Here is a 21092-nt window from a genome sequence, read left to right on the forward strand (position 1 = left end):
CCTTCTTTAATCTATTCCAAAGGATAATATATTTATACTAAAACCCAGAATTACTGAGTTTTAGTAAAAGTTGAGTAAGAGCTGTTTATCTCCTCAATTACGTATTGCCCTTTAAATTATACACTTGCTTCCTACCTATTTAGAATCAATGTTCAAATGTTTTATATTCTTCAGCAGCTTGAAAGTAACTAAGATAAGAAACTACTACAAAAAGCTATGTCAATCTACGTAGGACAAGTTTTTATCTATTCCCAGCTTCCTAAAGGTCTAAGCTGAGTAAGGCAAATTCTTGCACAAGTTATAACTTCTGTACTTGAAAACTTTCACTTTATTCAATTCCTTATCTCCCAGAATGAAAATAAAGACCCCAAACCAATTTTATCCCCAAACCACATTCATGAAAAGTTAAAGATGAGAGTATAGTTAACACATTAAAAGGCTCTAATAATAAAAACAAGCAAGCATTATATAGTTAAAATACTTAATTGCTGCTATCATACATGACAAAGTCAAACGTGTGAAGGCATGGAAAAATGCATGAATGCCACAAACATTTGCTGGACTCTGAATTACAGTATCATTACTGAACTGAGATTAATCTTTAATGCTATGATGGATATTACTAGAGGCTAGACAGTTTCCCAAATCTTTTCTCAAACATCAAAATCCTAGAAAGAAACTGTTTACTATCAAGCATGTGGTTCTGGGCTTTGCAAGAGGCCTTTGCAAGTATCAGGAACATTTAGTGTTAGTTTAACTAAAATCAATGTACAGGGAGCAGCTGGTTCTTCTGAGCTTGCTTTGATGTTGGAGTGATATTTCTATGTAAAAAAATGTTGTTGTTAAAATCTTTACAAATAAGTATTAAAATGGAAAAATGTCTGATCCCTCTTTAAGGAGAAATACGGAACAAACCCAATTGAAAAAAAGAACCAAAAGTCTCTATAAAGTAGAGCCTTAGTAGGCTTCATTTACATATATTTAAATTCTCCCCCCACATTGCCACTTCTCCTCAGTGCTGTCTCATCCTATGCTGAGATTAGAAAAAGTAATCTGATGCAGAAAGGGCTATCATGGTCATAGCAAAATAGTTATGAATGTAATGTAATGTATAACAATCATTTGTATATTAAGAATATTTTTAAAATGTTAAAAAGCTAATAAAACCATATGCTGAAATTGGTTCAGTCTCATATAACTACCTGGAGGCTAATTTAAAATTTTAAAAGGTATTATTAGTCATATTTCTAATACAAGAAAATAGCAATTTTCTATTCTTCACATGGAACTATATTGTATTAATATTCTTCTTTCATAGATAAATATACTCTATTTTATAGATGAAATAGGGTTTTGCATGATAGATATATTAAAATAAGGTCACAGAATTATGCAACAATGTAGGTCAGAAAGCACCTCTGGTGGCATTTGGCCCAAACCCCTGCTCAGACCAGGGCTGACTTTGAAGCAAGATCTAGGTCTGAATTTTAGCCATGCTGTATATGGCCTTTTCTGGTTGAGTTTGGAGAACCCTCCAAAGAAGGAAATCCCATTGCCTCCCTGGGCAATATCTTTCCTAATATCTAATTGGAATTTTCCTTCTCTCAAGCCTATTGCCATCATTTGTTTGCTGGCCAACTCTGGCCTTCTCTGGCATGTCCCACTACGTAGCTGAAGTTAGTAACTGTTCCCCTCTCACCCCTCTCTTCTGAAGAGGTCCCTTGATCTCATACATGTGAAGACAGAGTGATTGTTTCTAACATCTTTTGAGTGCACGTTTCTAAACCCACAATTTGCGAGCCTCCCTGCCTTAAATACCAGGTGGCACAGAGCACTGCACTGAACTTGTGAGCCCCTAAAAGAGTGTGGAACTAAGTAAATTCCCTTTAGCCTCATATTGGTATTCTAATGATGGTGCACTCAGTAGCATGCTAAACTTTGATGGCTGTACCTCATTTTGTGTTCAATAAAAGATAACATGAGAGATCATTAGAGTAACTATGTCAGATTAAATGTATTTTCTTGTACAAAAGTCAAGTCCCTTCAGGAATCATTGCAATTTACTTTGTCTCATGGAGAACAATATTTTCCCGCTAGACCTCAACACAAAGGGCCATTACAAAATGTAATTCATATTTCATATGTTCAGAAACGTTCAGCGCAAATTACAAATGGAGACTTTAGTGAAGTATTTATGTTCTGTTACCAACAAGATATGTATAAGTAATATGTGTCCCAGGGCTCCAGCCTACACCGCTTACATTTATTTGTTACAGACTGCGCTTATACTTTGCAGTTAAACATAAGGTAAGTCATGTTGCTTCTTTGAAAACATAGAAAAGTGTGGCGGACAAAAACATTATTGTTTCTGAGATTTTCCAACAGCTGCAAAATTACGAAGGTGCCATGCATCACTGCTGGAACAGCAATATTCCACCCAAACTTCAAAGGGCTCTTCAGTGAACTTCATTCCTTTGCCCCTGAAAAACCTGAGGCTGCATGAGTGCATTTAGAGACTAAAATGAAGCCCTTTAGAGAGCATTCTGTAGTGTCCAGATCATGGAAACACAATGTTTAAAGTACTAAAAAGTATACAGAGCTCCTGGTCTTTGAAACAAAAACCAGAGGTCAATAAAAAATCCATGAGGCAAAGTTTTCTTGCAGAAGGGTTTAAACACTATTGCATATATGGATAATTTTATCCTGTTAAACTCTCTTCTAAAAGTGCTGTCTTTTCATAAGCCAGTAGTAGTTCTCTTTTAAAAGCTTTTCTTTGACAGAAATTGGTATATCTGGAAGTGATATTCTGCTGGACAGAATCATTAGATTAATGGTTTTCTGTTAAGATTATTCTGCTATTCATTATCTACTGTGTTCTTAAAATTGCAGTTTATATAGTGTTAGTAGCAGGACAGCTTAAAACTCCATTGACATTTGAGTTTTGCAGTTCTTGTATTTCAATTTCAAACAAATTGTGACCATTGAAATTTATAGCAAGACCAAGTCAGGAAAAGTAGAGTATCTGACAATTATAATCTTATCTTTTCATTGCTATACAATTATGAATTCAAGAAAGTAGACATCTCATCCTGCAATATTAATTTTGACTCACACTCACTAGCTGTTACTGTCACAGCATTTTTCCTTCATTCAGGTGAGTCACCTATCAGGAACCACATTAACATTTCTTTTCTAAGGTTAGTGAGTAGTGCAGGCAAGCAGCAGGGTGCTTCAGTCTCTAATTCTTTAATCTAATGTCTAACTTTACTCTCAGACTGTACAACAAAGAGAGACAATCCCTCCCTACTCACCCTCCCACTCTGCTCTTTCCTCCCTCAAGGCAGCAGTAGTGTCTATGCTTGTGTGTGCATGTAAAATTCCACGTTGGGGGTGTGTGTGCATTCACCATTTTTAAAAAAACACCTGAGAGAGTCTGATCAGTGTGGAGGCACAGCACATCAGCACCATTTGTGACTGATATTTTGTGTTTTGTCTGAGGACAAGGACGAAATAACATCACTCATTTTATCTGGGCAAGCTGACAACTGCAGTGCTCCCCTGTGACAAATATGCCAATAGTGGTAATGACTTGCTAATCTCCTATGAATCTTCCAGGAAAAAAAACCAAAACAATTAATAAGGGTGTTCAATATAAATGAATAGGAGAAGAGCAAGTTGCATTAGAAATGGGAGTATCACTAAGACTTTTCCACATTATTGTCCTCACTAGCTCTGTCCATATTTTTGAAACTGAGGAAGACAGTCAAATACAAGACCAGTAAAATATGAAATCTGAAATGCTTAATTAGTTTATCAAAAAAAAAAAAAAAAAAAGAAAACTGAAAAATGATATGAAGGCAGTGTGGTAGAAAAGAGAAAATATCCAATATTAGAGGATTTTGCAAAATCCAGTGTATTAAAAAGTTGAAGTTAAAAATAGGCAAATTCAAGTTACCATGGAAAGCAATGGATTCTCCATCTTCACATGCAAAATTTATAGATTCCATAAAAATATTCTGTTGTTATATGAGAAACATCTTGGGAGAGAGTCAGCACCTTATATTATAGAGGAGAAGAGGGAGAAACTTGATCACATAGTCTCCTGTAGTCTTATAATTTGTGAGATTGATAGAGTTAATAAAGTTGAAGATCTCTGTTGTTTTTATGCAGCTGAAGTAAGAATCTTTTAAAAAACATTACTGATTACATTTGTAAATTAAACATGTGTTTGCATTTTAATAAGATTTTCTTACTGGAGCACTGTATCTGCTCACCTCTGTTGTAGTGTAAACTCAGATGCAACATAACAGTGGTTATTTCTGCCAGGAACAAGAACACGATACCAATGAGAGAGGAAACAGATTTGAACAGTTCTGCAGAAGATGCAAAACTGTAGAAATTTCTAAATAAACAGTCATAGGTAAGGTATGATTCAGATATTCCATATTATATAGAAGCAAATGGATTATTCAACCAAATTTTCACTGCTAAAACTGAGGATGTTACCATTTTAGGCTTAATTTTGGTTAATGATAAGGACATTTAAGTGAAATGGAAAACGGAAAGAAAACTTAGTTTGCTGATCACACGTCAATTCAGCATTAGCTAAATGTAAGGCAAAATATAAAACGACCTATGGCTGTGTGAGAAGCTAAACCAAAATAAATAAAGGGAACTGGATACTGAATCCATGTAGAATGAATTCCCAGAGCCTTCAACATTAAACCAAAGATGTTGCTGTTAGTAAAATTTGTCTCAAATCAGTAAAAAAACTATGGTGAAGGACTTCAGAGCTAACTGGATGAACTCCAAGGAGGATCTTAACAACAGGAAGAGACTCATTGTGAAGTAGACCTTGTAGAGGGAAGCAAGACAAATAACAAAGACTAAAGAAGATGTAAATCTGCTACACCATGACTATTTGACCTCTAGATGGAAGGCATTTTCAGTTTAGTGTCAAAACTAAGTGAATACTTTGATTCCATTTCAAATTATGTGATATTTTATTGGGGCAAAATAATGGAAAATTTTAATAAGATTATTGAAACAGACATATCTTCAGCTGAGACAGGAGTAACGCTCAAGAAATGTTATTGAATTCTAGCTGGGGGAAATCAAATAATCTCAAAGAGCTGGCAAAGGAATGTCCAGTTCAAACATCACAAGAAAGATATTTCAACAGTCTTGCAATCAGATGAGAAAAACATTGGGGTAGGAACTAGAGCTGGAAAAGTGAATATGATTAAAATTGCTGCAGGCCTTGGAACCTCAAGTATATATTATAGTTTTGAAAGGAAAGATGATCAAGTATTGAAAGAAAAAAGAAAATTAGACAAAGTGCAGTAAGAACAAATCAAAGCCAGTCTTGTGGAACTGACAGAGGGAGTAGATTTTGAATCAATTTGATTTGTATCAGTGGACCTGAAGAAGTGCCATGTGGGAAACCTCAAGAAAAATTGAGAAAAATGGGATTTACTGGAGAAAGTGTAAGGAAGGTAGGAAGGAAGGGAAATAGGTGAGCAAAGGCAGGAACAGGTAGTACTGAAAGGCACACGTTAAAACATAAAGTTGAGATGTTACTAGTAAGGCTCATGAAATTTTGAGTCAATCCTTTTAAATATTTTCTTGATTGAACACCAAAATTGTGGCAGAGTTATTTAGAGGATACTGGCACAAAGTCAGCAGCTCCATCAATATCAAAGATTTCCAGAATACTACAGGTATGGGCAGTAGAGATGGAGAAAGGCTACAATTTTGATGTTTTGATACAGTAGAGGTGTTTCTTCTTGCCCAGAAGCAATGGACTGAATCAGCATCAGGTGCACAGAGAGGCTAAGACAACCAGAGAGCCAGAGAACCCATATTTACGGAAAGGACACTGCAGAAGACTGACTTGTTTATACGAGCAGATTGTACTATGGAGGAGGCTGATTGCAATCTATAAATATATAAAGTGTGTAAACACAGTGAGGGGAAATAACTTTTTTAATTAAAAGGCAGTGTTGGCATAAGAAGAAATAGAGGTGAAAAGATTGTAAATGCACTTATGAGATTCCTAACCACTATTCTAGTTCTTCCAGGGAAGTCATTGCAGTTAAAAGGACTTAACTTTGAAGTTAAACCAAATGCATTTATTAAATCAGTTTTAGGATACAATTGTTTGTGATATCAAGAGCCAGGACTCAAGGAAGGTCCTAGTCTTATGTTTCACTGAACTGTATTTATGATCTTTATCAGCACTATTATGTCTACAGGACAGCATTTATATGCACTTTTCCCGGTGTTTCTAGAAGTATAAGCACCTGCAATTATTGAGAGGAAAAAAGTAGATTTTTTTTTCCCAGGCTGGGAATAAGGATAAAAAGAGTGCATTTATTACCAAAGGCATATAGTCCCTGCCATGCTTTCTGCCATGGCAGCTTATGAATGTATTTAATTTGTTTTGGAGTTGTTTGTAGTAGAAGAAATTTGTTCCGTATGAAGAAAGAGCTACAAAGTTAAGACTGAACTGGGGAGCACAAATGTGATACCAGATGAAGACATTTAGTACAGGCATATTTTGGGTAGGAAGGAGGGACTCTGGGGCCAGCTGTGGGTGATGATGTTGTTTCTGTGTTTAGTATAGCCAGACCCGGGACACATTTAGTTCTAAAGCCTATAGAAAAGCACCAGAAGAAACAACAGTCTCAGGATTTTTTGCTTTTCACAAAGTGAAAGTATTGTGAGAAGTTGTAGGGACTATGGGGTTGATATCAACTGTGAAAGACTGCTGAGGGGTGTAAGCAGCACATCCTCTAGGATCCAGCAAATAACAGAACAAGAAATGCAAAAGATATGGGAAGAGTTTAGAAAGGTCCTTAAAGAAAGACTGAAGGATGTTCTGAAGCAATTTCAAAATACACAAGGGACATGGTATAAATTCAGAATGAGACCATGACAGCTCAACAGAATATCTCAGAACCTGAAGAGTTTCTAGGGGGCTATTTTAAGCTGCTTTTGAAAAAAATTAATTTCAAATATATAAGTGTAAATCACTCCAAGATCTGCCTTAGTTCCAGCACCAGTGGTGCAGACTCACAGTGCAATGCAGCTCATGTCATTGTTTCCAGCAATAGGCTTCTATGTGCACCTCCTGTTCTGGGCAACCAGCATGACTCATCTGCCACACAGGGACAAAATTTCAGGGAGTACTTTGGTTTCATTTTTATCACAGCAGGCAGGATGGTGTGGTGCCCTTAATAGCTGTGTGTGATGAATTCATCCAAAATTCAGAATCGACTTCAGAGTAAGTAGAGAACTCTTGTTCTGCATCACAGAAGAAACATTGCATCTTTAATCCTTACCTGACTACAATGTTATGTAGCAAGAGCAAGAAACTGAGAGTAAAGGGGAAAAATTGCATGGAACTTTTTTTTTTTCCCTCCTTAATTTACATATATGAATGCCTGTTGGAATGAATATACCCACACATGAAGACACACAAATTGAGTATACTTGTCCACCAGCTTAAATATGATAGCACTACAATGATTTTTTTAGACATTTTAGATTATATGATTCTTCCTTCATTGTACTGTGAGGATTTAGGATTGAAAATAAGATTTTTTTTTTTTTGAAACTTAAAAAGCTAACTAGAGATGAAGTAGAATTTGCTTGTCAGTCACGCAACACTGAGAAAAAAATTCCTTCTAAAAGAGGCAACACAGGTCTTACACATGTAATAGCTGTCAGAGGTAGAGGATGGATTTGGTAGGGCCAACATGCAAAAAGAAACATGTTTAGCTAAGGGAAAAGTATTGCTGAGAGAGAAAATAAGCAGAAGAATTAAAATTTTGGCAGAAATTAACTAAAATTCTATTCCTTGTGTTCAAGTTATTTTCCTCTTCTTTTCCTCTATTTCCCAAAGAAATAGTTAAAACAAATCTAATTAGTCTTGAGGAGAGTATGGGCAAGTAATTATAATATGGGGAAATGTGTGATTTTCCCATTTGAAAACAGTTTTTGTGCAGTTTCTTCACAGGTATCAAATCTGCAGTTTAATTTCTAGCTGAAATTTCTGGTTAAATTTTTAGTGTAGTTTAAACATGTCTTTGAAGACATTTGAATTGTCAGCATTTTTTTTTTTTTTTGAGGCAAATTATTAATTTCGGTTTGGAAATATGGGATTAGAAAACTGTGGACAAAAATTTTGAAGAGGAACAGGAAATAAATCTTCTCCAACCACAGGCTATTGATTCTGCTTAGAATATGTCAGGCACTATCATACCAAAGCTGCCATCTCTGAGGGCTACTGTACCTTCTTCCACCTCAGCCATATGCCTTGCGTTCCCTTCCACCCTTTTGCATGTGCTGAGGGAATCCTTTTCTGCAAGCTGGTCTGCCCAAAACTTAGTGATTTTGTAAGGTTTCAGCTGGAACTGGCTATTCACCTGCTTGCATTGATGCCAGTGCAAGGGACAGTGCAGACATGTCCTCTCGGTTCTGCATCAGCTCCAGAGAGCTTGAAAAGGTCCATGGACCCCCATCTGTAGTGGTTCAGTAGTTCACTTCAGGAAAAATTGGTTGACACAAGTAGTCCCTTCTCTGTTTGGGACTGAAGATAACTCTAGGTCTTAAAAGCTATTTTAATCACTGGGAGAAGGAGTATTTGGAAAACAGTAGAAAGACAAATTTTCCTTTCTAGCATAATCAGATTTTTGTAGGGTGGTGAGAATGCCATAAACTCTATAGTTCCACTCTGCAAGTGAGCAACATCAATAACAAGCAGTAGAGTCATTGTCACAAGCTCACTCTTTATCACAGTGGTTTCAGACAAAGTGAAACATCTCCAGATGGGGACACGGGGAAAGCGGTGCCTGGAAGTAAATTGTAGGTTAATGGTTATGATGCTCTTCAGTCAAGTGCAAGCTCTAGCTCACATCCTTCGTGTATGTATTACAGCAGGTGGTTATATAAAATGCCTCATCTCTTCCTAAACAGTGCACATGCAGCAACTCTTTTGTTTAGCACCCAAATCCAATAAATTATCTATTCTTTCTATAATAATGGTTGCAATAGGGCTGGATGGAGAGAAATCTCTGATGTGACTTTCAGATAAATCAGTAGTAAGCTTTTTTACTTAAAATGCCTCCTTTTTTTTTCTGTTTTTGTTTTAGTGAAAAAGTGGCCTAATAGTGAAAAGTGTCAGCCTGAAGGCAACAAAATTAGAGGATTTAAAAAATCAATACTCTCTAAAAGATAGAAGCATATCTTGGTGTTAGGAATGACTGCAAGTATTTTCAAGGCATAGTCAGAATAAGAGGATCCAAATGAAAAAAACAAAATTAAAAAAGGAAACCTATTCCAATGTGAAAGAGATAATGAGAAATGTAGACTATTTTCCCATTATTGCCAAGGGAAATATTGAGGAAAGTGGCACTAAAAATAGTACCCTGCAACAACAGAAAAATGTCTGAGGTGTTTGCATTTTTCATTTAGTATCCTATGATCATTAGATTGTGTAGATGTGTTTAGGAGATGGTCTAAATTGATTCCTGCTATTTCAAGTATACAGAGGATAAGAAGGGATGAGTAAGAAGTCAACTCATCTCAATGGACAGAGTTCCACGGGTGCATTGGCCATCAGATTAAATTCCAGTCCTTTCTTTTAGATGAAAAAAAAGTTGATTCGGTAGGTGTTTTTGTCAGTTTAGGTCTATGATGTGTAATACAATGTTTGTAAATTATTGCTTTGTTATACTACAGAAATATTTCTCAAATTGCCTCCAACCTACTGAAACAAAAAGACAAGACTTGTGTATTCTGTGTGTGCAGTGTTTCTGCTGCATGCTCTGTGCATGCAATGTGAAATTGGCCCTAGATGTCCAAAACAATTGGCTGTAACACTTCACATGGCAGTCACAATTACTGAGAATAACTGCACAGCTCCTCACAAGCAAACAGACTTATTCCCTGGTAAGACAAACACAAATGCAGTTCCATTGTCTGAACTTGGGACCATAGAACACAGAACTGGAGTTTTTTCTCAACAAAATTGTAGTCAAAAAATCAGTTTCTAGTTCTGTGCCACTTATTGTGATCCTGATTGATTTTTTTTTTTGTTGCTTCCTACAGAATGAAGAGAATAAAGAAAAACATTATTGAATGAATGCAGATTCTAGTAAATATCAATGGGGGCCAAATCCTTTTGACTTTATCTAATGAAGCCAATTTCAGTCACCTTAAAGAGGCTATTTATTCCAGACTATATAAAAAATACAAAATGCATTTATTCCAGACTATATAAAAAATACAAAATCTGATTTGAACAAGGCATTCCTACTGGGAGTAGGGAAACAGCAAAATAAGTGAAAATTCCATTCTTTGAGGGAAGAAAAAGAAAATATTTCATGTTATTTAATTTAAATTACAGTTGTAATTAAAAATTATATTCCTTTAATCTGGAAATGAGCCTTTTTTCCAATAATATGAGGTGGTGTGTGGTTGAAATTGGGCACTAAAAGTTTGTTTCACTGCATCATTTAATGTAAAACCTTATTGTGTGGCTCTGTTTCCTTCCCATTTGTACTCTTTCCCTTACCTTTTTTGCATAATATATTGGTAAGTAATAAGAAGCAGCACTACAGCTACAATTTAATGGGAAACACAACTGTTTATTGAACCAGATACCCATTATTAATTTAACAACTGTATACAAATGCTTCTGGCAATCAGTGCAATAATTCTGTTTCCTTGATTACTTAGGGTTTGCCATTGGCTCCAGTGGAAGCTTAATCCAACCCTCAGAGGGGAGAAGTGCTGCCTTTTAACACTTGTAAAGAAAGAACAAGTACCAGCCTAATTCAGTTACTGTGCATGCATTCCCTCTGACATCTTTTAAAGACAAACACATTTCTCATGTGGTTTTAGGAAGACATTAAAGCCAGTCTCTTTTTCATAATTTTTCTTATATTTTAAGACTCAATTAAAATGAGAAATTTCTGCAGCAAAGAAGTTACAAGTATTTTTTTTTTTTTGCAATGAGTTATCGGAGCTCACAGTAAGGGAAAAAAAATTTGATCTTTGTCTTGAAACTGTATTACCTACTTTTTCAAGCAGCCATTGTGTCATTCAAATTGCAGCACTGCATAATGGGCCCTGTAAAAATATGTATATTTCAAAGATACTCTGGAGAGGTTACACCACAAATTAATTTGGCCCAATGAGACTCTAGAGGGCAGTCTTGGTATAGTAAAAGAAATATATATTTTACTGTCATTAGAAACCTCAATCATGTAGAGTCAATACAAAATGTTAGTGTTAAAAAAACACAAATATTTTTGAAGATTATTTTAATGAAGTTGTCTAATTTTAGCTGAAATATGAGTATCCTTTGATGTAAGATTATAATTCACTATAAAATAATGTAATTTAAAATTCCATGTATTTTTTATATTGTTTAGTTGGATAGCTATGGGGTATAATGAATGCATCAGAACCAAAAGTACGAGAAGATTGGTTTGCTTCTTGGTTTTAGCTTGTTCAAAAACTACTCAATTCAGACAGTGCATTTCTATCAGCAGTATAAAACTTTACCAAAAGTCCATCAGAAGTCCTTTGCTCAAAGAGAGTAGAATAAAATCCAACATACAGTGCAGATGCAATTTTAATGACAGTTTTTAAAAGATGTGTTTTACTTTATAAGTAATTAATCTTTATACACAAGTTTTGACTATTGTCGGCAGAAATCAAAATTGCGTGCCTTGTAAATTTTTAATTGAGCAGTTCTTAGATTAAAAAAATCCATTAGTCACTTTGACTGTGTTTAATATTTTAGAAGAAGTTGTTCTGCAAGAAAACAAATCATTGGTAATGAAAAACAATGTGCAGCTTGTAAGTACTTACTGTGCAAACTTTTGAAACATGTAACCTTTGTTTCTTTGCAGGCAAACAATATTGCAGGCTTGTTTTAAAATGGGAACTTACTTCCTGTGCAAGACTTTAATCTGTATAGTTCAAAACATCTAGAATGGAAAAGAAATCATTATTCCCATTTGCTGTAGGGAAATGGGAATTTCCTCCAGCCTTCTCTGTTGCACACAGCAGTTGTACTGTAAACGAGTTGGTGTAACAGGGTTGGTTCCAGCAACCAGAGGTTTGCTGGCTTGGGTCACTCACACAAGGGGATGGATGATGGGAAGAGGTGTTAGACCACAAGCCAAGCTGCAATCCCAAAAACTGCTCAGGCATCCTTCATTCTTGAAGAAATGAAACTTCCTTGATGCCTCCATCTTTGACTCAGAAAATTCAGAGGAGCAGAGAGGCTTCTACAGCTTCTCCAGGCAGGAAGGACTTTTCTGTTCCAGCTCTGCTTGTTTATCCTCATGCTGAAGCAAGACTGAAATTATTTGCTTCTCTGCCCATATCACATGTTTGGTCAGCAGCAGTCTTGGGGTCTCTCTGCAGACTGGGTTTGGCAGCCAAAAATATAGCTACATCCATTTAAAACACAGTCAAAGAAAAAAAAAAGCCACATTTAAGAAAAATTACTGCCTGGTTACAGACCTATTTTTTAATCTGTCAAATTTGCTCAGAATATGGAAGTTGGGTTCAGTACCTGCACTGGCCGAGGAGGCTTTAAATTAACATTTTGTGTAAAATTGTTCTCAATACCTCCCTATTTTAGTGGTCTGACAACCTACACTCAAATATAAAAAAGATAAAATAAAATTAAAAAATAAAAAAGGAGGGTAGTGCAAGAAATAGATAGGAGCTTAAAGAAAGATTCATTGTAGAGATCTCCACACTAACAATAGGCAGGCTGGGGCACCCTACATGTTCAACCAGGTAACAAATATGTGCTGAACATTCTGCCTTTTCTATAGTGTTGTCTGCATATTTAACATTTTATATTAATCCTTGGCTTTTAATGCAATACAAGATGCATTAAAATTAGAATAATAATTATTTTATCTATTGGAAACCCTGGTTTTTTTTTCTGTTTGAGGATGTGTCTTTTGCCTCTCATTGAAAATACTCATCAGCTTTCTCAAGTGACGAGTATTTTTGCTTTGGTATTTGCTTTGAAAAAAAAATATATATAAAAATCAACAAAGCAATAACTCTGTTTTTCTTTGCATACCAGACAGTGTCTTCAGATTCCTATTGATGAAAAGGGCTCTTACAGAGATTCTATTCTGATATCTATCTTCTTAATTCAAATTGTTGCTGATTTTGTGCAATGCTTCATTAAGATTAATACAAAAGACCATAATATTTAAAATAAAACCATTCTTTATTCTCAGTATCCTGCCAAATTTGCTAAGGCATAAACTGCTAAGTGTAAGCAACCTCATATGTATTTATGATTTTGATGTACATACATCACAGGAAGCACCTAATGCTTTTGTTGATTTTGTTGTTTTTGAAAAAGCGTTGATTAAAGACTGAGTTCTTTTATAATATAAGGCTATGAAAATAATGTAGCTAATCCTTCCATGTACAAGTCTCTTCCAGTGACTAAAGAAAAAATCTGCAGGAGTATTTATAATTTCCACTTAGACAATCAATAGAATTCAAAAAAAGAAAATCCAGACAAGAAATGTTTATTTCATGAAAATTTACTTTTCTGTTACAATTAATAGAATTATTAATAGTGCTAGTAAGCCTGTGTCCCACAGAAACTTAAGTAGTCAAGTACTAAGCAACTCTTATTCTAGATAAGAGTAGAGTGTAAAGATTACTACAAAAGACAGTAGTGTACATGGAAATCAGTTTCAACAAACACTCATTCTCATTATGAAAGTCTTCACTAAAACATAGGAACTTCCTTCAAAGAATAAAAACTATACCTTACAAGGGTTATGTCCTTATCCAAACCAAAATCCTTTCCTTATTCTCAGTTTCCAAGGCACTTTTGTGAACCACACCATGAATTTTATGCGACTGTGACAGTCTCTGTAGTAGTACTACCTGAATTTCACCGTTGTGAAAATTCAAGTGGAAAAAATATAAAAATTCAGAAGTCATTTAATATTCTTTTGTGGGGAAGGCTCAGTAAAATGACTGCAATTCTCATTTTCAGACTTAAAATATAGACTTAGAAATTTAGACTGTTGTTGCCTGTTACAAGCTTACTGCTGATCTTTTCCCATCAAAGGATCTTTATTGAGCTTGATGGTGGATCTATAAGAGCAAACTTACACAGCAACCCCCCCACCGCTTCCTAGACATACATGTAGCTTGCCTTAGATATATATATATAATATTGAAGTTAATGTAATTATTTCACACAGATGCATCCTCAGTTTTTATCTTTGTAAGCATTTAGAACACGGAAGTTTCTAAGGACGAACTTCATGGAAGTCTGCTGGTGTCTAGGTGCCATAAATAAGTATAGATGGAAACTGAGATGCCAAAATCCTTGTCCATAGCTTATGTCTCTCCAGATGTTCTCTTACCACCTGGAAAAGCACGTGGGAAGGGAAAGTATATATGCTGATAGTCTCTCAAAGGAAAGAAAAATGCATTTAGATACACTGGATTAAGGACAAAAAATGTGAAAGAATTTAATTGTATCTAAAGGAGCATATCTAAATTAAAAAAAAAAGTCAATATTGTAGTAGATCACACCATATTCTGTAAAACTGGTGGTGCCCTATGACGGAGTCAGTCCCTGCTTCAGCTTCTTCTCCAATATGAAAAACAGTTCAGCAGTTTGCAGCAGTTGCAAAAGTTTCTGCAGCTTGCTGGTTTAGCAGCCTGTCCTTCCAGAGACACTGTCACTACCTCCAGGTAAGACCAAGCAGAACCTGGCAGAATCAAGGTGCTGACTACTGTTTGTGTATGTTGTCTGAGTACACTGAATATTTTTAACCACAAGTGTAACTGTGCCAGCTTTTGCAAGAATTTCATCAGGCATAGCCTTGAACTCCCAATGTTTTTTTCTAGTCATTATAAAAAAAACCACATGAATGTAGATATAAATACTGTTGGCTGGCTCATCTGATGGTACATAAATTCTCTGTAAAGGAAAATCCTTCTTCTTCTTTCAGGGAGGAAAAGAAAGATTTTACAGCTCTAGATCTAAGTGAAAAAGGGAAACAATATACAGTGCACCTGACTTCTATTACACACATACACACCTGGGTACCAACATGGGCTGAAAAAATGGGTGCTCTCCGTCAAGGTCATTTCCTCAGCAGGATGTGTTGATAGCTTGTGCTGAGGCAATGAGTCCAGAATTTTCCCTCCTGAGTGGAATAACTAACAAATAGCTACAGCTGAAGATATTCCAGTATGAATTAAGAGAGATGTAAATCACTGTCAAATTAACAAGGTTGACAAAGTGGTTCAGAAGTTCAGCATGCTCTCTGAAAGTGTGAAAGCATAATGTGGAGAATACAAATGAAATCTGCAGGACTCCTCTAAGGGTCATTAATCTTCATACAGTACAAAAGCTCTACCCAAACTGTGTTTACAAAAACTGCAAACAGACATTGGTTTTGATCAACAGAAAACCTCAATAATATTTAGATATGCTTTTCTTTTAAATACTGGGGCAAGGGCACCCAACAGCCATTTAAGGAGCATTTGAGCCTGGGCAAATGGGAAATGCTAGATCGCAAGTGCAAGGATTATTGTTGGACCAAACTTAACAGAACTCTAGCTGGCTCATTTCTGTACAAGGGAAGTCTTAGCTGGCAAAGACCTTAGAAACAATCTTTTTGAGTATAAGGGAACTGTCTCTGATACTGATTAATTGGGAAGGAGTGGCAATCCTTCTATCATGAACATGCTAGAGGATTAGGTGTCTTGCTCTTCCCTGTCAGGATGGAAGATTATTTGCGGTTGAAAAGACTTGAGTGCTAGCAAGGTCAGCATTATTACTTTTGTTAATCTTGATGTGGTGCTATGTTTCTTATTTAATGCTTGTTATTTGTATATCTTTATGCTGTGCAAAGAACTGCTGCCTTAACTTCCAATTACGGTGTGTGACTGAGATAATGTGAACGGCACAATGGGAGTGGGAGTATGGCAGCACTGATGAGTTCTTTCTTTCTGCCTTCTGCTGCTAAGCAGTTGTCATCTTGTTTAGTCTCTCAAATTACTAATTGCCCCACTGCAATCACATAAAAGCCAAATGAAAACACCACCTAAGCACTTCTCCAATTTTCTTTTGCTGATGCATTCAGCAGATGTGTGAGTTAGGGCTGAAGGTATTTTTGGACCCTGAACTCCTTGGGTTCCCAACAGAGATTACTGTGCCTCCAAAGAAGGGGTATTTTTGGGACCACTGACACATGATGATCATCAGCAGGCATTTACCTGTGACCATCACTGCTGAAAAGCCCGTCACACCTCACAGTGTGGTGGTCCAAGCAGAAACCATGGAGTGTCCCATTTAGTTCACTTTTCAAACAACAGCTCAACAAATGCACAACAAAGCTCAAAGCCCTTTTATTAAGGGGAAGTAACTCATACTCATACTTTGTATCCAGAATGGGTGATATATTTCCTGTAGAAGTGAACTAAAATGTTTGGACAGCAAACAGTGGAGTAGCCCATATGAATAAAATAGTAGAACTGTGAAGAAATTCCATTAATAAACTATACTTTTCTAAAGGCAGTCATAAATATAAGAAACCATTTCTTTCAATTTCATAGTTGCTGTCCCAAAATAATGGAGACCCATTGTCAACCTTTCCATAAAATCTCATCTTTTTATTTATAGGAATTTTCAAGCATGTATGCAGGAAAGAAAGTTAAATAGTTTAAAACTGACTTTAAATAATTAATATATTATGTGGAGAAGTTTTGACCTAGGAATTTTTAAAAGTGTACATATATGTGTGTGTGTATGTATATAATTTTTGAACATGCCCAGAAATTAGCTTTGTTCACTGATGAATTAATCAGATTTTTAATGCACATTCAAATGTAACTGTTGAACGGTAAGAAAGACACCTGTGGTTATTCCTCATGAGGGTGCCACAGAGAAGCCGAAGGCTCAGACATGCAGCAATCAGCACTTTCATGGCTGCAAGGGGAAGCACAACCTGTTTGATATTCCATTAAACCAAAGCAGGAGTAGCTGATATGATAATAAGCCTAACTGTTACAGACAGAATAATCTTTCCTTTCATCTTTGGTTTTAACTACACTATGGGATGGGGATCAGGGAGAACACATGTGTTTCTTTCTGTTCTATCTTGGTACCATCAGTATGATAATACCTTCTTTTAATTCTGAAGCAATTAGTTCACATGGCAAAATAAAGATAAAATCTACATTTTCTCTTGTTCAAAGCATTTCAACTGACAACTAAGATCCATAAAGCTGGTTTGCTTTTTTAAATTCTGCTGTATTAAAAGAATTTTATTTTAATTTTTTAATGCTGTTGTTATTTTTATCTTCACTTCTGTTATTATCAGCTTTTCTCTCTTTTTAAGTCATTACCTGGTGGGATTCTTCATGTTTCTTTCTTTTTTTAACTGCTTTGTCATTGTTTTCCAGAATGCTCCACAAAACTCATATGACAGTATTTCAATAATACCTGCTGGAATTTTACATTTAATTGAAATAAATTTGTGTCAAATACTTTAATAAATTTCTTGTAATTCCACTCCAGGAAGAAAATATGCAGGATCCTTTGGAACTGCCCTGACAAGTACCCCTTCCAGAGGTCTTTAGCTCAACTGCAGGAGGCTTCTCCATGGCAGACAGGTCCATGGAGATACCACCAGTGCAGAAGGATGCTGTGCTGTTTGTTCCTCTCAGTGTCTCCTTGGCTAGGACCAGCACAGAGGAGTTCTTGGATCCCAAAAGCATGTGGTAGGGCACTGGCCCATGGATGCCTGCCCTAATGACACCAGAGAGAGAATTATCCTGCACAACAGCTGAGGCTACTACTGCGCCCTCTGGCACACACCATGCTGAGATCCACCAGGCCAAGCTGGCCCATTGCTGTAGTCCCTGTGAAGAGTGAGCTTTGAAGAAGGACTGTCACTGCTGGTTCTTGGTTGTCCAGTGGCATAATGTGACCAGAACTACCTGAAATGACAACTTCCCTCTTAAGGCTTGGAGGTCCTCTCTTGGGTGCTGACCATGGCAGTCCTGGGCACTTCATGTCCTGGCTAATTCCTCAGTATTCTGCCCATTCGTCCTCCCAAGGAGGAGCACGGTGCTCACCCTGCTGTTGAAGGTGAGCCTTCATAAGCTGACTGGGTGCCACATGTGACTTCTTGGCATGACATTTAAAAGCATAGAGAAGTCAGGTCACTACAGTGTGGATCCTGTTTGTGGAATGTGATCCATTCAGGTAAGACTTGTACTGTCTTTACCACTATTTTGATAACACATGCTGCTTCCAAGATCTCTAATTGGCTTATTGGGATCATAGAGAGGCTGCTCACAATAATCTTTGAAATGATGATCAGAGTCATGATGATCAGAGGTTGTGCCTGAGGACTGGAAAAAATCAAATGTCACTCCAGTTTTCAAAAAGAGCAAGAAGGAGGACCCACAGAACTTAGGAGTCTGTCAGTCTAACCTCAAACCCTAGAAAGATGAAGGTGTACCTCATTCTAAAGGCAATCTCTATCCTCATGGTTGACAAGAAGGTGATCAGTAGTCAGCATGGATTCTCTAAAGGTAAAACATGCTTGACTGATTGACTTCTGTGATGAAACAAGTTCCTGAATGGATGAGGAGAGAGCAGTGGTTATTGTCAAGCCTGACAACAAAGCTCTCAACACTGTCTCTCTCAACATCCTCGCAGGCCGCCCCAGGAAGTGTGGAGGGGATGAGTGGACAGGGAGGTGGATTGAGAACTGCCTGAATGGCACATCACAATGGGTTGTAATCAGTGGCACAGGGTCCAGTTGGAGGCCTGTCACTGGCAGTGTCCCCTGAGAATCAATACTGGGCCCAGTGTTGTTTAACTTGTTCATCAATGACTCAGATGAAGGGGCAGAGGCCTCCCCAGCAAGTTCCCTGATGACACAGAGCCGGGAGGAGTGGGCGATACCCCAGAGGGCTGTGCAGCCCTTCGGAGGGACCTCGACAGGGTGGAGAGATGGGCAGAGAGGAACTGTCTGAAATTCAACAAAGGCAAATGCAGGATCCTGTACCTGGGGAGGAGTAACCCCCTGCACCAGGACAGGCTGGGGGCTGACCTGCTGGAAAGCAGCTCTGTGGAGAAGGACCTGGGGGGCCTGGCAGACAACACGCTGTCCATGATCCAGCAGTGTACCCTGGTGGCCAAGACAGGCAATGGTTTCCTGGGATAAATTAGGAAGAGCATTTTCAGTAGATCAAATGAAGTCATCCTGCCCCTCTACTCAGCCCTAGTGGGGGCCACATCTGGAGTGCTATGTCCAGTTCTGGGCTCCTCAGGACAAGAGAGTTCCTGAAGTGGGTCCAGAGGAGGGCAAGAAAGCTGATTAAGGGACTGGAGCATCTCTTGTGAGGAAAGGCTGAGGGAATGTGGCCTGTTCAGCCTCGAGAAGAGACAACAGAGAGGGGACCTCACTGATGTCTAGAAGTACCTGAAGGGAGAGTGTCAAGAGGATGGAGCCAGGCCCTTGGTGGTGTCAGCAATAAAATGGGCAGAAACCAACACACGGGATTGTTTAGTTCAATATGAGGAATAACCTCTTCACTGAGCGGGTGACCAAGCACTGGGACAGGTTGTCCAGAGCAGTTATGGAGTTTCCCTCACTGAAGATATTCAAGAACCATCTGGAGACAATCCTGTGCCATCTGCTTTAGGATGACCCTGCTGGAGCAGGGAGATTGGACCAGAAGACCCACTGTGGTCACTTCCAACCTGACCTACCCTGTGATTCTGTGATTCTTAGAGATCTTTCCAACCTGCCTCACTTTTATTATCAGAAATTCCTCAATCCTGGAAATCTTTTTCTATGATCAGGTTCACTACGACAACTGAGCCAGCAAATTAAGGATTTTAAAGAAAAAGTAGTCTTCAATCTAATAAAGTAACATATTTTGTTATCAAAACCATGGATACATACAATATCTAACAACATGTAGACTAGCAAAAATCATATAGCTAACTTTCTGCCTCTAAAAAATAATATACAGGTTCATTCTTTCAACAGGAAAGAAAAAGGGAGGAAAGAGAAAATTTCTACTATTTAAACTTCAGAAATGTGTTGCTGAGATACTTTTTGCCTTGAATGAGTTTTATTTTTCTTGACTGTGGAGTTATAAGATTTGGGGTCAGTCAAGTTTCGGAAGGAAGAGAATTCCACATTAAGAAGACTCATCTCTCTCTTAGCTCAAGAAAGGCTTTTAACACTTCTGTACTGTTGACTATAAAATATGGAGCAAAAGGGTGGGAACATTTAATATACTCGGGCTGAAACTAAAACCTGGACAATGAAGCATGAAATGAAGTATGCTTGATACCACAGAGAAACAGAATTAACAAATAGGTAAGACAGAGAAAGTACGTAAAAGAACAATCTTTATGAATAAAAGGACACTAGAGTGATTGTGACTTGAAGAGGGCAAAATTAAAGACAGAATGGATTTATGAAGAAATGGGTTACAGCACGTGTAATCATCGGAACACTTAAGAACGTATCATAAAAATATCTTTTCTTCTCTGACCTATTTCAAAACAGATGCATGACTGGATTGCATTAAGAACACTGCTTCAGAGGGGTAGGAATTTAAAGTATTGTAAAGCAATTAAAACTTACATTAATTACACTGCTTGATAGTACCATATACTTGCTTCTACTGAAGGAAGGATGCTCTTATGTTTCTGTGACAAGCTTTCTTAAGGGGAAACCACAACAACCTAGAGAAACATAAAGAGTTTCTATAACCTTGTAATCACACATGTCATACACAATGTACTATTTTCCCTCTTTATAGAAGAAATGTTCAGAAATAATATAAAGTAGATGCTTCAAATTATGTTTTCTGTGACAGAAGTTAATTCTAAAGTAAGTATTCCATGAAAGAGAAACAGAGAAAACATTTTTACATGTCTATCATTTGTCCTTAGAGGACACAAAACAAATATGTTTTTTTAAGCTTGACACTGGTATTATTCTGTGTGGCCTGCGGCTATATGCTTTTTC

This window comes from Taeniopygia guttata, chromosome 2 (assembly GCF_048771995.1).
Source record: "Taeniopygia guttata chromosome 2, bTaeGut7.mat, whole genome shotgun sequence".
Taxonomy (NCBI): Eukaryota; Metazoa; Chordata; class Aves; order Passeriformes; family Estrildidae; genus Taeniopygia; species Taeniopygia guttata.